Source organism: Brachyhypopomus gauderio, unplaced genomic scaffold (genome assembly GCF_052324685.1).
Source record: "Brachyhypopomus gauderio isolate BG-103 unplaced genomic scaffold, BGAUD_0.2 sc120, whole genome shotgun sequence".
Lineage (NCBI taxonomy): Eukaryota > Metazoa > Chordata > Actinopteri > Gymnotiformes > Hypopomidae > Brachyhypopomus > Brachyhypopomus gauderio.
Genome location: NW_027506941.1, coordinates 372,896 through 385,578, shown reverse-complemented (window position 1 = coordinate 385,578; position 12,683 = coordinate 372,896).

Genomic DNA, 12,683 nt, shown 5'->3' with positions numbered 1-12,683 from the left:
CGCATTCCACGAGTCCCAAGGTCAGCCGCTCTCCTCCATTGTTTTCCTCTCCGCCGCTGAAGCGGCTGCCAACACCAGGAATCTGCCCCACCGGTACGCGTTCACAGCCAAGTCCGGTTTGGAACCGCAGCCCACCAACGCCTTCACCGGGCCCATTTCTGCGCTGACAAAAATAGACCAACCTGCCACAGGCGAGCTTATTGATGGGGAGCAGCACGGTCATGTCAGCGGCTGGTTGTAAGAAGATTATAAACAGCGAGATCACGACCCGTTGCTGTAAAGCGGACGCGACTACAGGCGCGCGGTATCTCCGATCAACCGCGAGAGCGCTCACGTTGGTAAGCACACTTTATATCTCGTGCAAGCCATAGCTAGTAATTTTGCTCTTGGTGGCAGCTTTGGCCAGTGATTGGCTGAGCCCTGCTCTAGGCCCTCCCCCATTTCCTCAAGTTTAAAAATAAAATTATCGTATTGTGAGGGAAATTATCGTACACCAGTCATAACCGTCTTTTCCTCACTCATGGGGCGGGCGCATCGCACTGTTCAGCCACTCATGGCCGTTGTTCTGAGGCAAACGCAAACTCGTAGTTTATATTTAGAAAAGGAATTTATTTATGGCTGGAATTTATGGCCAATCGTGCATGTTTCTGTAAACACATGACTTCAGGGTTCACAAAAAAAAAAAAAAAAAAACTCAGACAGACAGTTGCGACGGGCTGATTACAACTACACATTCATGAAATGGTCAAATGATCGTATATTTGCCCTTTTTTGGGATTATTAATTGTACATTATACAGAGGGCAAAATGATCAAAATTATCGATAATTATCGTTCATCTGGCAAACACTGCCCCCCCCCCCCCCATTTTACATTCTAAGAGCATTCTCGAAACAGCAGCCTGCTAGTCTGCTAGTGCTATGATAGTGGGTATTATACTTTTATGGCCATCAGGCTCAGCAGATTTATTGTCCACTATAGCCCATTGTATTAAAAAAATCCTTTTAGCAGCTTTTAGGCCTTGCTAATGCTTTTAGCAGTGCTTGGACATTCATAATTGTACCTCACAGTACCTAGCAAGTACTCAGTACTGGTTTTCCTAGCTGCATACCACTCACACATTTTCTTGTAGTTTACTTTTTTGGCCCAACCCCCATTTCTGGACATTGACTGCATTTGCGTATGTTAGCATCGATGTACTCCATCGCTACGTTAGGGTTAACACAGACACACTGCTGGGTTGACAGTGGTCTTCCAACTAAAATTATCCAGCTAGTAATGTTTCTGAGGTGAGAAATCAACCACTGACACTGAGCTGAAAAAGAGTTAGCACAAATTCTGCATGGCAACAAGTGCATGATGGTCTCTAACCTCACACTTGCAAGACGATTCTAATGAACAAACACATTTGATAAATGCCTCCCTCTCTGTCCCATTATACTTTGCAAGTGATTGTTAATGTTTTTAGGAGTGCTTGGCAGTTGCTAATGGTTATTAGTGATACTTAGCTGTGTTCGAGCATGTCTGTTTATGGACTGTGTCTGTATTTACCTTCCAGAGCCAGGATGTCAGGGTTTACATGGACACTATTGAGTTGAGTGGTCTGCAACTCAAACTCTGTATTTTGCCAATTATTTTGCTCTTGCTAACAGCAGCATGCCTACTCAGATTTTGATAATATTTACTAGCAGTTCTTAGCCACATTCCTAGTTTCTTGCCTAGTTTCTTTTATTCTATTTTACAATTTTTTTTAGCACAGTTTACCTGTTTCTGGATTAGGACTTTCATCTTGACCGATGTGTCTATTCCATAGTTTTTGTATGAGCCTAAGTAAAAAGATTCTGTTTACAGCTCCATCCAGCTACATGTTGTGACTTAAAATCATAGGAGCCCTCCGGATGGTCGCCCAGACATCACTAACTAGCTAAAACCCTGATTTACGATTCTAAGGTAAATTAGTATTGGTGGCAGCAGTGGTCATAAAGCAGACAGACAGATAAAATACAGGCATGTCAGTACAGCAAAAGCTCAAAATATATCCAAACAGGACAGATAGCGACTGGAGAAAAAGGCTAAGGAACGTAGCAGCAGAACTTCACAAGCAAACCAGTGAAAGGAGCAAACAGTGGGGCTAAAACAAGACACGGGTGGAGGTAAAACCAGGCATGGGTGGAGGAGGCGAGTGGGTCAAGGAGGAGCAAAATGTTGGTCTAAAAGAACAGGAGTGGATCCTCTCACCTCCGGGAGTTACTACCATGACACTAGGACAGTGAATCACCAGTGATCCACTTAGCTACAAGCATTTGTTGCTGAACAGTTGCACAGGTACCCGGTTCATCAGGGGAAACCATGGCTACAGAAGCTCTTAAGCTTTGGGATCCCATGCATGTGCAGCTTCAAAGTCTTTTCTGTTCAGACACACCTGACAATGCATAATGTGATTATCATGTATTTTGTGAACCCAGTTAGGCTAAGCTCCCACTACAGCATAATTGAAGTTAAATCAGTAGAATTCTCCTGCTTTCAGGGTTAAGTTAAATAATTGTCTTCCTAGAATATCCTGTGGTATGGGGCGTGTATAATCCAATCTTGACCTCCGCAATATCCTCACAATCCAGTTGGGGCCACGCCGTTTGCAAATCATAAATATTAAACAGGTTCAATATTTATGTCTCAGCATCTTAGTAGTGTGGTTGGCAATTCTCTCACGTGCAGTGCAACACTGGCATCGTATTCAAAGGACCATTAACGTACGAGACACACGCTGAATGGTAACTGTCAGTGCGAATGGAAGAAACTCTAGACATATAATGAGCCACGACTTCATCGGCAGTTGTTCATTGCATTTGACTTATTCACTGCAAAAATCACAAACAGCTGACACAGGAAGTGCCTCATTGTCACCTGCCACGTTTGCATTGGTTTAAGATGATTGTAAGAAGTTATGCGAGATTCTGAGAGTCAGAATCATTGGTCAGAACTCGTGAGCGTAAGTGTGGGAATTTAGATGGCGGAAGAGCAACTAAAGCAAAAGATTCTGGGAAATGCCATCATATGTGGGTCGCTCTCATTTTTAACCTCTGTTGGGGTTATAAAAATCCTGTAGTGCGGGACAGTTAAATCCTGTAGTGCGGGACAGATCTTTGGTTTGTTAAAGATCAGGATAATGCACTTTCATCGCTCCCTGTCTTGTCCACAGGAGCCTGTCCTGGGGGCTGGGACTGCAGGGTCTAACCTGCTAATTTTGCATGAGTAGCTCACCATGTCCTGTATCATTTTGGACTCAGTGGGTTCCTCCTACTATTTCTGATTCTTCGTCTCAGTTTGACACCCAACCAGAACCGGTCGTTTTGTTGATGTTCAAAATCCCTGTGCAGGTGGCGCTTTTCCCGCATTCCCTCTCTGGATCCAGCCAGCTTACTTTTCAATCGCACCGGGGGACTGAGAGAACGAATCGTAACATATCTCAAAACCCCAGGGCTGAAACAGCTTCTGCCTTCCACTGTTTCTCACTCCATTCACCATCCATTTAGCAGAACCTGCCGATGCATACCTACCTGCGGCTCTCGAGATGCCCCTCCCCCCACCCCATACCAAATCACAGCCTGGGAGGAGAGTCATTGATTATTATTAGCGTGAAGTGTGATAGTCTGTCATTTTGAAGCTCTGTAAGACACTCGCCACAACAGGGCCAGGCTACAGGGATTAAGGCAAAGTGGATTAAGTCCCCCCTTCGATATTCCAAACCTAGCCTCATAGAGCGAGCACACACCATCTGCAGGGTGCTTAGAGATGCAACAGAACACACCGGAAACTGGAAGGAGGAAGCAAACAGAGATAGTCCAGAGCTGGAGGTGTGGGGTGGTGGTGGTGGTGGGGACACGGGCACAGGAGTGTGGGTGCTTGGACTAAAAGCTTGCTTTGGCTGAAAAGTCACTCTCAGATACTCGCATTGTGTAGTTAATCCAGTTGCCCTTCCTCCCCCTCCTCTTCCTCCTCCTCCTCCTTTGGTGTTGGCCTTCATGTCAATATCAGCCCTGATGAGCTCGCCTGTGAAGTTTGATTTCTGGCTAAGTAAGCTTGGCCCTTATCGCCAACCCTAAATTGAATCTTTCCTGATTGAAGATGCTGTTTAATTTGAAGAGATAGAAGTATCTCTGCCTCTCCTTCTCATTCTCTCTCTCTCTTTGTTTCTCTGTGTCTTTCTTTCTCTCTGCCCCCCCTTCTGCCCACTCTTTCATTTTGAAAGGACTACATAGATTTAAGTGTAAATGTGATTGCTGGTTCCGTTTTGGAAATTTATCATAACGTTAGCTCTACTCAAGTCTCCATAACTGACATAATTGGGCCACGTCTTTTTGATGAAGAGCAAATGGGATTACAACCGTCCCAGCTGGACTCCCATAGAACCACCACAGGACCACTCTGCTTATGTGGTATTACACATTTTGAATGTGCTGTATGAAGCAAGAATGTTTTCAGCTCTTTACAGTGGATTTAGTAAGGCATTACATGGTTCTCATAGTGGAACGACATTCATAGATTCTTAAAGTAGGGCACCATTTCAGAGAGGTGTGCTACAAAAAGAGTTGTACAGTGAGATGTTAAATGAACAGGCTGTGCTATTGGTTATGTCAGTGATCTCTTCCAGGTTACAGTGAGCTGTGGTGTAGGCTACAGCAGCCTGGCTTCTCAGGGTGAAGCTCCCTGAACTGTCAATGATTCTCAGCAGTAGGGTCCAGTTAATGAGAATATGAATTAAACATGGCAATCCCAAGTTATTGAAACAAACAAGGAACATCAAAATGTTTAGGTACATCATGAACTGAAATATGAAGTAGAGAGGAAGTGGAAGGCTAACACAGGGGTGATCTCTGTGGTGATGGGGGCGTGTGGGGTTGTGACCCCTAAATCGCAGGAGTGGCCAGAGCAGGTCTTCATCGTTCTCAGTCTGGAAAAGCGGAACCCAAGGATCAGCGAAAATACTGCACCATACCCGCAAACTCCCAGGCCACTGGTAAAAATCAGAGTGTGAGAAAAATAAGATATGACCATCCCACTGGAAGGGGAAGACAGGAGGTTGATTTGTATTATATATGATCCATGTTCTGGTGTGTTTAGGAGGGCAATTGTACAACGGAAGAACCAAGCAGCCCTCGATGGTCAGGCTGGATGATCATACCAGCTCTGCACTGCCTGGTCTGTTGTGGGAAGCTGGGTGCACTGCACCTGAACATGGGCTAATGGTCAACATTGTGTGTTAATGGTCAACATTGTGTGTTAATGGTCAACATTGTGTGTTAATGGTCAACATCGTGTGTTAATGGTCAACATTGTGTGTTAATGGACAACATCGTGTGTTAATGGTCAAACATTGTGTGTTAATTAATGGTCAACATTGTGTGTTAATGGTCAAGATAGTGTGTCAACATCGTGCACACTTCTCTTTGTCTAAAGTGTTGAGTGCAACATGGCTCTTTATTTATTTTTTTCTGTTGTTATTTACTTTTTTCTGTTGTTATTTATTGTATTTGTGTTTTCTGTTTTCATATTTACTCTCATCCTCCAGTGGGTATAGAGGTAAGGTTAGATGAGGTCAGCTCTTTGAATTGAGCTTTCTGCATCTCAAATATGACCTTTTAGTGTGTGTGTGTGTGTGTGTGTGTGTGTGTGTGTGTGTGTGTGTGTGTGTGTGTGTGTGTGTGTGTGTGTGTGTGTGTGTGTGTGTGTGTGTGTATTTCTAAAGTCTGGTGGTCAGTCAGAATTCACTCTAGAAGTGAGAACTTACACGAGTCCACTCAGGTCTTTTTCTCCTTCATCATTATTTCATGGCATTTAAGAAAAGACAATAGTGTACTTATCTCTTCCTCTTCCAGTGAAACCAGTATCAATACGCTATGAAGTCCTGCGCATGAGGAAGTCCAATGGCAGATTTAGTTTGCAAGTCGGCGTTGCTCGGCAACGGCTTAATGAGGGGGAAAAAAGTCCCCCTCTCCTTCTGCCTCCTTCTCTGTGTATTCGCCCGCGCGCCTCACGACAACGTCAGTCTGGGTGGGTTCACGCCATGTCACAGTGAAAACACTTCCCTCTGCGACCTCTGGGTGGCGCCTGATCTGTCTCAGGGAGCAGTAGTGGTGATGGACGAGGCTGGCCTACCTTTACTCATGTTTATCCCACTAGCCTATAAAAGTCCCTGTGCCTTCTGTGTTTACAAATAACACCGTTTCATTATGTTGGGGGGTAAATAAACATAAAACATACACTCCAATTTTTAAGGAGCATATAAAAAACTTCACATGTTTACTAACCCTTCTGTACTTACCTGATTTTGGGGGTGGGCTTGGTTTGGGGGAGGGGGGAGGTGGTTTTGGAGATTTGTGGGGGTTGATCTCAGCTCCTCTTTCTCAAACACTAATGTGACAAACTCAGTTTGCTTTCCTCATTAGCCTTAAACCTGCCTGACTGCCAGCCACCTCATTCTGCAGACAGATGTCCTAGAAGATGTCTTCATTTCTCTCTTTCCCTTCCTCTCTCTTTCTCTCTCTCTCTCTTTCTCTCTCTCAGATGTATGTAGCACTGTATTGCAGAAGGGTGGGAAATTAAAAAAACTAAAAAAAAGGTTTAAAAAACTGCAACTTCTAAACACACTCAGTAGATGTAGTAATAATAATGATGGCGATAAAGAGTAAATGATAAAGTTTGTCTTTGCCTGAACCTAACCTGTTAGGCTGAAAATTTATTTTCTTTATTTTTAACTCTTTGCTTAGTATTTGACAGATAGTAATGAGATACTCTGCACGTTTGACTTCTGGTTTTAGGGCCTGCTGGCAGTAAGGTAGTAATTCCAACGTAGAATATTTTGTTTCATACCTATTTATTTATAGCCGATTTATTTTTAGATTTGGTTGTAAATTAGTCCTGTACGTATGTTTAATACAATAACATATTTTATCTAGACTGCAAAATAACAGTTTAATAAACGAATATTAAATTATAATTCTGATAAAATACATACATCATACGTGTCACCTTAAGAAAATATTACTGAAAATTACTGATATTTTTAATGTATAATGTATAATAATTCAGTGAGATTCAAATGTAATGGATATTGGCTTGATTTGCATTAGTTTGACGGGTATGTTTATTTGGGGATTAGTCATACAGAGTCTGCACACATAGCTTCTCATGGATGCTAGTCTAGCAGTTCTGACCTCACCCTCATTGTGGCCAACAGTAGAGTGGACATGTCAGTGTTGTAACATGTCCTTTATGTCACATATACTACACAACCTTTCCCCTTTATTACACTTGCCACTATGCCAAAATGCCCAGATGAAGTAATGCGGCGGAGGTAAGAGCCTGTGTGCTTTAAGGCAATTGTGCCTAAAATCATCTGGACCTGGGGCTTCTAGAACCTCAGCTCACCTGGACCTGGAGCTTCTAGAACCTCAGCTCACCTGGACTTGGGGCTTCTAGAACCTCATCTCACCTGGACCTGGGGCTCCTAGAACCTCAGTTCACCTGGACCTGGAGCTTCTAGAACCTCAGTTCACCTGGACCTGGGGCTTCTAGAACCTCATCTCACCTGGACCTGGAGCTTCTAGAACCTCATCTCACCTGGACCTGGGGCTCCTAGAACCTCAGTTTACCTGGAACTGGGGCTTCTAGAACCTCAGCTCTCCTGGACCTGGGGCTTCTAGAACCTCAGTTTACCTGGACCTGGAGCTTCTAGAACCTCATCTCACCAGGACCTGGGGCTTCTAGAACCTCAGTTTACCTGGACCTGGGGCTTCTAGAACCTCAGCTCACCTGGACCTGGATCTTCTAGAACCTCAGCTCACCTGGACCTGGGGCTTCTAGAACCTCAGCTCACCTGGACCTGGGGCTTCTAGAACCTCAGTTTACCTGGAACTGGGGCTTCTAGAACCTCAGCTCACCTGGACCTGGGGCTTCTAGAACCTCAGTTCACCTGGACCTGGGGCTTCTAGAACCTCATCTCACCTGGAGCTGGGGCTTCTAGAACCTCAGCTCACCTGGACCTGGGGCTACTAGAACCTCAGCTCACCTGGACCTGGGGCTTCTAGAACCTCAGTTTACCTGGAACTGGGGCTTCTAGAACCTCAGCTCACCTGGACCTGGAGCTTCTAGAACCTCAGCTCACCTGGACCTGGGGCTTCTAGAACCTCAGTTCACCTGGACCTGGGGCTTCTAGAACCTCATCTCACCTGGACCTGGGGCTTCTAGAACCTCAGCTCACCTGGACCTGGGGCTTCTAGAACCTCAGCTCACCTGGACCTGGAGCTTCTAAAACCTCATCTCACCTGGACCTGGGGCTTCTAGAACTTCAGCTCACCTGGACCTGGAGCTTCTAGAACCTCATCTCACCTGGACCTGGGGCTCCTAGAACTTCAGCTCACCTGGACCTGGGGCTTCTAGAACCTCAGTTCACCTGGACCTGGAGCTTCTAGAACTTCAGCTCCTCTTGGAAGACCATGATACTTCAGATTTATAACCAGTTCTGCCATTAACAGAACTACAAAAGCCAATCTGACTCTCTTTTAGCTCACTGTGTCTGTCATCATTCTGGAATTTTTAATATGCATATATAATTTTTCCAGATTCGTGTTCACAAAAATGTGAGGATGGTTAGGGTGAATGCTTAGGGTGCAATTTATCTCTACTCATTTGGACACTAAAGTTAGATGCTAACCCAGGACAAAGTTGAACTTGTTAACCCCTTACATACCAATGAACTACCAGAATCTTGTAAATGTTATTTTTCAGATTTGCCTCATTAGTATTACAGGATCACAGTAGTTAATGACCAGCCTGCCTTTTATTGTAAAATTTCACAAATGTAATTTTTTTCCAGGGTTTCCTTCTCCCTCTGTTCTCCCATTTATGTTTAAGGTACAACTTTACGTTGAAGCTACTCAGCTTCAAACAAAACTTATTTTGCTTCTTCAGATCCTCTCAGGGTTTTGTTCATATATTTGTGTTTTTTGATCCCATGTGTTCATATTGCTCAAGGGTTTTAATGTGTTTCTTATATATTCTGCTCTGTGGCGTTTTCGGTTTGAAGTTTTCTTTTCTAATAGCTCTGCATTTGGTGTCAAACCATTTGTCATTATTTTTGTTTGTTTGTTTTCTTTTGTTTATTTGAAGGTCAACCATGATTACTCTCTCCCTCTCTCTTTCTGTCTATATCTCTGTCTGTCTCTACATTCCTCACTTTCTGTCAGTCTAATATTTCCCTCTCTCTATCTCCTATTTCTATTTATCTTTCTGTTATTTTTTGTGTCACTTCCCATGTCCATCTCTATCTCTCTTTTTCTGTTTCTGTGTCCCCCTCTCTATCTCTTTGTCTCTTCTACCTCCCTTTGTAGGTGTATCTCTCTAGTTCTCTCTGCCTCTTTTTCTACTTCTCTTTTTTTTACTATTCTGCTTCTCTCAAAGGCCAGACAGACAGACAACCCTCCCTCTTTCCCTCCCTCTTTTCCTCCCTCTTTCCCTCCCTCTTTCCCTCCCTCCTTCTCTCACCGGTCCTAAGTGCAATGGCATTTGGGAAATGAAGGAAGTTGGAGGCCCTGGTTAATTTCCCCACCACAGCAGACCAGCGCTGGGGGTTGTGGAGATGTCATATCTAACAGTGAGACGTCTGGGGCGAGAGACGCCCCCCCCCCCCCCCTCGCCCCCCTAAACCCCCCCCCCCCTCGCCCGCTAACGCGTCTTTGGGGAGGAGGCTGCCCTGGACTGTTGTTAAAGTGAGTGATGCCGCCTCTTAAGCCGCACGGCTTTGTCTGTGAGGTGGCTTCGCTCGATGCCGTCAGAGTTGCAAACACTTCACTTTCTCGCTGAAGAGTTGTGGTGTCCTATCCTACGTGCAAAAAGGGACGATTCGTCTGAGTGTTGCCCTGGAAAAGCTGGCAAGCAGCATGCTAGATGATCCACTCAGAAGCTCATTTATTCTTAATTAGACAGAATGATCGTCTCTGTGCGCTTGAATGTCTGCCTCTGTTTTTTTCTGCTACACCATAAGGCCATGAGGTATGTGCACCATGATTATGTCACTTTATATGTGTAACATCTATCTATGGTTTATATGATAAGTGAAACTGTGTGTGTGTGTGTGTGTGTGTGTGTGTGTGCGTGCGTGCGCGTATGTGTGTGTGTGTGTGTGTGTGTGCGTATGTGTGTGGTTTTCCCCTTTGAGAACAGATTCCAGAGATCTCATCATTACTGTGAATCACCTTCACTAATCCGGGCAGACGAGATCATTACAGGATGATTAGAGTTATAGCACCATATGGCCAGTCATCTGAGACACAATGTGAACGACAGAGAGAGAGAAAGAGAAGAACAGAGGAACTGAGAGCAGAATGGGCTAAGGAAGACAGAGAGAGAGAAAGAGGAGAAGAAGAGAGGCTGAGAGAGAGAGGTGGCAGGGGTCAGAGTGTCTCAGAGGATAACCCTGCATGAGATAACTGATTTACTAGGATGTGGTAATGTGATCAAAGTCCTGGTTAGGCCCTCTAGAGCTGCTCCACTGCCTCTGCTCAAACCCATCAACCAGACCTAGCCACGAGCGACTAGCAAGGAGTTCACACTGAGACCAAAATTACAATTTAATGCCTCAGATGATTAAGTATTTTGTTATTTTATTCTACTTTATTTAGTGACATGAGTGTAAATGCCAAGAGAGTCACAAATGTATAATCTGTACAACCTATCTCTGTTTCTGTTATTGGCACTGAATGCATTAGTCACTGGTAATGGTAGAAAATGCTGTTAAAATGGTTTGACATTTGTTCCATCTAGTGAAAAGTAAAAAGACAAAACACAGTATACTTTAACTTTTGGCTTAAGTGGCCAACACACACACTTAAAGAAGGATGTGAGAATGCAGTTTCACACACAATCACTTGCACAAAAAACACACACGCACACACACACACACACACACACACACACACACACACACACACACACACACACAAAAAACAAACACAACACACACTCAGTGTGCCATCTGTGCTGGTGGCTAGTGCTCCCTACATGAAACAAGCATGACACATACATGTGTGTGTGTGTGTGTGTGTGTGCACGCGTGTGGGTGTGTGTGTGTGTGTGTGGTTATTTAATGTTTTGTAGAGCCAGTTAAGATGCACAACTAGCCCGCAACACCTGTGGTCTCCAACACCCACCTAACCAAAACTACCCCTGGCCTGCCACACTAAAATCCTTCCTGCTGTGCACCAGTCAAATGCCTCCCCCCTGTTGAGCACACACGGCCTTCAATGTGACAGTACTGAGTAATAAATTAGATCTCCTCACTTCCAGCCACTTAGGGTGGAAAACAGAGATGATGTAAAGGAAAAGGGGGGAAATGTGGAGAGAGGAGTGGATTGTTTCTTGTCATTATTTGTTGAGAACATTTCAAACTCCACTCCCACACAGAAATCAGGGGCTCAAATCAGGACAGCACAGCTAGGCCGAGCCAAGCTACAGTATATGAAGAGACGAAGACTCCCAATATGATCACTTAGCAAAGTCGAATGAGCTTACAGCCTTCACTAGATCAGATCTATATGTGCAAGTGTCTGGGCTGGGGGACAGAGAGGCGAACAGAGGAGCAGGGAGGAATTTTTCTGTCTTTTTTTTTCTTTTTTTTGTGAAGGGGATATTGAATCGCTGAGAGCCTTGAATTCATGCTGAGTTAAAATTGCACCTCGGAACGTAGAGCAGAAAATGTCAGAATGTCACACACTATCGATGAAACACACACACGCACACACACACGCACACACACTCGCGAGGCAGTATGTTAGTGTCCTCACGCGTGTTATATTTTATCACAAGTGCAATGTGTTAGGGTCGGCCCGGGGGCCGATAAGGTGAAAGTTGGATAGCGCGCGCGGATGTGGAAAGGCCATTAAATTAATTTGTTGGTTGAAGCCGAGCGTCTCGGAGACTCAGCCACTGGAGAAAACAAGACGGATCTGAGAGCTTCACCGCGGAGCACTCAAACGCAGAGATAATGCATTTCACCCTGTGCCACGCACACGCGCGCGCGCACGAGCGCTACACAATCGCATCCTTAAAAAAGAGAACGCAAGCGCTACTGTCAGATAAGCGCGCGTGCAACGTCGCGCGCTGCTGGGTGGCACCTGTATCCACCGCTCTGTGACTTGTACTTGAAATAGACAAAGTGCAGAGGGGCAAATAGCGGGGGGGACGGTTTCATGTCACATTTACACAAGTTGAATGGTTAAGTAATGTATAAACACTCCTGCCACTTGTTCTTATTGTCTAAATAATCCTTTGGTCTCGGCCCAGTGCAGCCGGTTAAGTTCTAAACATCCCCAGCATTTCCGGTCACCGTGAGGTAGTTTTTACTCTACGGTTTTGACCTGCTGGGATATGTTATTTCCAACGGGAGAACATAGCGTGCCTTTCTATGTACCTTTTCCATATTTGAAGCGTTTTTCATGTATGGATCAGATGGATGGGATTGAACGGCAGTTGTAAACATATAGCAGAGGCAGAGGTGTCAATTCCAGGTTCAGAAAGTAAAAGTCCTCACCAGGATTTTGCTCAGGCTTCCTGGATTGTGTTGATTCCACTAATTTTACCTGGATTGCACTAATTAGCAAATCTAGCAAGCTTGAGCAAAATCCTGGT